We start from the raw sequence: 5251 nt of genomic DNA, 5'->3' as shown, positions 1-5251 counted from the left end.
AGTTAGCCCCATCTTTTACTAATGGCAAGCACCACCATTTCCCAGTAAAAGGAGCCAGCTCTGCATGTTTTCAGCCAATTGTCATATGGGTTATGATTTCACCTCTTTTGTGTAAATGGTATAAGAATTGGGGGGTCTTCCCTAGCAAAAGGTCACCTTTTTCTGCAGAGAACTAGTGTCCAACTGTGACAGACTAGCAATCCATTGGGTTGTCTCATCACAGGACTCTGTCTAGCTCAGAGGAGCTCCCCTAAAGAGCTGTGAGGCCATTCACGTGGGAGACCGGCAAACTCAGCATCCCGGTGCCACTGGACAAGCCCAGCTCACGAGCCCCAGCTCAGGTAGTGGATGCTGCAGTTCTGCCCTGCTCTGCCCCAATCCAGCTTTGCCACCCTTGCCAGCTAATAGTTTGGCCAGAGAGGTCTTAGTTTTGCCCTCATACAAACACAAGCTTCATTTTAAAAGGGAAACATTTTTCTTTCCATGTCACCTGAAACCAGGAGTTGCAATGCTTGCTAGTTCCATCTTCAGGAAAGGGCTTCAGCCCAGGGAAAAGTATATTGGTCTTGGAGGTCCTAGTACAAATGGTAGCCTCCACCCCTTCATTTCTAGGGGTGTCTGTGTTGCTCTGATTTGGCTCTAATCTTGGTTTGTGGTTAGAACCCCAGCCATCTTTGTGCAGCCTGAATTGGTTGGCAGGAATTGCAGCCATGGCCCCCTTTAAACTGCAGTATCTCTGGTGTCTCTCACCTATGAGCCCTGTCTTCAGGTGTAAGATAACACCTGTATAGAAGAACTGGCTGAAGCACAAAGAGACAGTGCAGTGATGTCAAAGATAGGTGTACAAATTGGAGTGTGTGTATGCTTCAAAGCTTGGGTAGACTTCTCTTTACTGTCTTGCAAACTACTGTGAGTGAATGGCAGAAATGCCTGAGTATGGTTCCCCTTCCTTTTATCATAGGTTCCCTTCCAATCCGCTCTTTCCACCCATCTTCAAATCCATCTCGCAGATCTATGCTCTCCTTCTCTTTTTCTCCCATCTGTGTTCGGTATTTCTATTTACCCAAATCCCTCCTCTTTGATCTATTTCCCCAGCCTACTCCTCCCTTAGCAACACAAGCAGATCACTCATGTCAGTGGCCTCTCCTTTTAGGCCTGGAGCCCAGCTTCGCTGAGAACACAGCTGATTTCCCCATCAAAGCACAGCTCTCAGTGAAGGCTGGAGCATCCCTACTTGATGTAATGTTTAATAAACACTTTGCTCAGTTAATTTCCCCCCAAATCAGCTTGTGATTTGAATCTGTGTAAGCCTCAATCAATGTGCCTGAGTAGCATTATCCTCTTCAATTTTGTCTGAGTGTGGATCTTTTGTGGGCTGGGGCAGGCATTGGCTTCTTAGCCATAGATGCTGATTTTGCCAATGTCTAAAGATTCTTTGTGGCGAGTGTGAGTCTCATCCAAACGTGCATGAGTTCATATCTGGGTCTAACCAGAGCACACCATATAACACTGGGCTGAATCCAGCTTTAGACGCATGCAGCTGCATGGGCGAGCAGAAGCAAATCTCTCCATCCCTCTGATACACACAGCTTCAGGAGACTCTGGTAAATAATAATAATAATGATTAGTAGTAGTAGTTGTAGTATTATTATCCACCCCATAGCCAAAGCTCGCTGGGCAGTTTACAAAAATAAAAAACCTTTAAAATACATTACAAAAAGTGTAAAACTATTTATATAAAAGCATATAAACAGACAGCACATACACGGACAACATATCTAAAACAATTTTAAACCATCAACCATAAGACAAATCCAGGACCTGATTAAAAACTCATTATATGTTGCTGAATGCCTGACAGCAGAGAAAGGTCTTAACCTGGCACTGAAAAGATAACGATGTTGGTGCCAGGTGGGCCTCATTGGGGAGATCATTCCATAATTGGGGGGACCACTGAGAAGGCCCTCTACCTTGTTGCTGTCTTCCAAGCCTTCCTCAGAGGAGGCACCTAGAGGGGGGAGTTAGAAGCTGAATGTAGCATATGGGTAGGTTCATGTTGGGAGGGGCACTCTGTCCGGTACTGTGGAATGAGGTAGGCAGTAGAGTTGTGGAGAGGAAGGATCCCTGAGAATTGATGGAGGCACCATCTGTGAGCAAAGCTCTGCTCCCAGAAGGTGCCTTCACACAATTTTTGGGAATCTTCTTTCCCCCGAAGCACAGCCCACTTCATTCAGCAGGGTCCCCTGACCCTCTGTGTAGCATTTGCAGATTTGGAGGGGATGCTGTGAGGAGGATGGAGCAGATATGTCTGCTTTTGCTGGCCTAGTTGCACATGCCCAGAGCTGGATCCAACCCAGTGTTATAACCCCCCCCCCACACACACACACACACACAAACAATTCTACTATGTTGGGTTTGCATCCAGTTTGCTTGAGATAATTATGCCCAAGCTCAGTGCTGTGGGCTGATCGAACCATGACATCAGCCACATGGATGCCTTGAAAAGATCTTCTGCATGGCAGCCTCTCAATGTGTAGACTGGCTTTCATATTTGCTGCAATTACAGCTGATCCTTCCCTTGGTGAGAATAAAACTGTAGTGATGTAACTCCTTTGCTTTTTGCAGATTTACATCATGATATAGCTCCAACATGGTGTATTATATTTATTTTAATCTGGAATGCCTTCAGTGAACACACATTAACACTTCTAAGCCACAAATTCCAAAAGACTCAAATGAAATGTGTGGGTGCATCGTTTGGATTGATGATTTTAAAGTGGATAGATTTTAAAAACATAACAAGCTGCCTGACTCATCTTGCTCCAATATTCCTTGTTTTCTTGCAGAATGTGACAGGAGTTGGATGAGGACTCTTCTTCTCTTTTGAAGGTGATATACCTATAGTGCTATCTAGAAAGCTCTCAGCTGGGGAATGCTGGGAGTTGTAGGTCTTTCTTCTGTCTAAACAGGCATAGGATTGTGCCCTTACTTACAGCATTTTTACCCTGCTGTTCATCCAAAAAAGGCTCCCAGAGCAGCTTTCAAAGATTAGTATTAAGACAGTCCCTGCCCTTAAGTTTACAATCTAAAAGACATGACACAAAAGGAAAAGGGATCAGGAGGGAGGAGGAGGGGGGAACTCAGGCACTAGTTTTTAGTTTCAAAATTCTTAGAGGTGTTCTTTCTGGCAGGGAAGGGCAAAACAAGCTCTTGGCAACTGTTCCTTCTCTGGCTAATGTATGGGGCTAGGCTGGTCTCCACCTTGCCATGATGTTCTGTCTGGGATGCAGGAGGTTCAGCCTCCCAGTGGCTTTTGGTTCTCTTGCTGATGAATGAGGTCAGAGGCTGCAGTCCCAGGGAACTGTCAGTTGCATGAGCTGCATTTGCATTGGTAGCAAGAATGCTGTGAAACTAGGATCTGGGCCACAATAGATTTTTGCGTTAGGAGAAACACACGGACCTTCCTAGGCCACCACAGTAGTTAGCTTTGAACAATGCAATCCATGTTCAGAAACCCAATGTTCAGCCTTGTATTCTGATTTCTTCATGATCATCAGCAAATCCCTTCCTGAAAATGGGACTCCATTTTGTGTCTTCATAGAAATGAAGGAGCACCATACTTGTTGCATTTGTACAGGGCGAGTGCTTCTCTTCAAAGGAAGATTACCTTTTCAAACTAGAGAGAACACCATCCTGGAACAGAAAAAAAAATGCTGCTCTTTGGTTCATAGAAACCTTCTACATTGTTTGTGCATTGCCACCAAATAATTGATAATTTTGTGAGAAGCAAGATATGGGAATTAGATGACTTTGCCTGGGCAAAAATAAGTTTTCATGAGCTAGACATTCTTTCAGTTATAACTTTGGTTGACTAATTGGTTATGCTAAACCATTTTCTCCTCCTGCAAAAACAAATTAGTCACAAATAGAGTAATAAGCCAAAATGTGTGGGAGTACCGTCACCAGTAAGTGGGGCAAAACCAAGATATGCTTTTCACAGCTTTGAAGTTCCTCCTTATAGATGTGCTCCCTCAACTGTCAAAAGATAAAAACAAACAGTGTATGGACCCACAATTAAATGAAAGATGATTATCCACTTTAGGCAGCTCTCTTAGATAATTTGTGATTGTGTGTCAGAGTTAACATACATTTAATCTTTAACAACTGGTGTAAACACGAAGAAATTCTAAGTAAATTAAATGGACAGCTTAATTTATGCTGTAGCTGGCTGCTATACTTTTAAGGTAAACAGAGTTGGCAATGGCTTTTTTAATTCCAAAATGACCAGTATATTCAGCACAGTGGAAAACTGCTCATGCTAACCAATAGGGCCACAAGGATTTAAAACTGAGAATCCACAACATTTGAATGTTTTTATTCATTAAGGGTGCAATCCTAGGCATGTTGAGACAGAGAAAAGGCCTACAACTCCCAGCATTCCCCAGCTGGGGAATGCTGGGAGTTGTAGGCCTTTTCTCTGTCTCAACATGCCTAGGATTGCACCCTAAGTTACTTGGATTTTTAGCCTACTCTTTAAGGCCAGTTGCAGCATTCAATTTGGTTGCAACAGTTGCAATTTGGAATCTGCAACATTCAAATTCCAATTTTGTAAAGCGCACACACTAAATATAATCATGCCTCCTTGACTAGCTACCAAAATCCAGCCCCAAATAAAATGTCTTTTCTCACTTCCAGAAAATATTGAAGTAACAAATGTGAAGGGTGGTGAAATTTGGTGCTGATTGCACTGTTATGTTCTGTGCTGGTTGATGAGGATTTAAACCTTTGACTTGAGAACAAGTTTTGTGAAGAACATTACATGTTAACACAGACACACAATCATACATTATCTCAGGGAGCTGTCTAAAGTGGATAATTGTCTTTCATTTAATAATCATATACAACTGCTTACCTCTTAAAATGCAGTGTGAGAAGACTGTTAAAAGACTTTGGGGGCAACGACATCATGTCCAGCTGTTTCTCTTCTTTCACTCCTCACTCCCACCTCACTTTGTTCAACATCCCTCCTGGGGAAGAGTTCTGAAGACCTCAAGCACTTGCTCATAACTTTGTGACATTATGGCTGGCCCTTATATAGATATTACTGTACTGTGACTCTTAAACGGTGTTGTGTGTGAAAGACACCTTATCGTGACCGTCACAACTCTAATGTAAGTTATTATGAGACTGAATGCAATTCAAGCTGTTTGGGTTGTATGTCCTGTCAAAATCTTCTTGCAAATGTCAGTTT

Source organism: Heloderma suspectum, chromosome 7 (assembly GCF_057233095.1).
Source record: "Heloderma suspectum isolate Gila_16-S chromosome 7, 16-S_ref, whole genome shotgun sequence".
NCBI lineage: Eukaryota > Metazoa > Chordata > Lepidosauria > Squamata > Helodermatidae > Heloderma > Heloderma suspectum.
Note: the sequence above shows the minus strand (reverse complement) of the source record.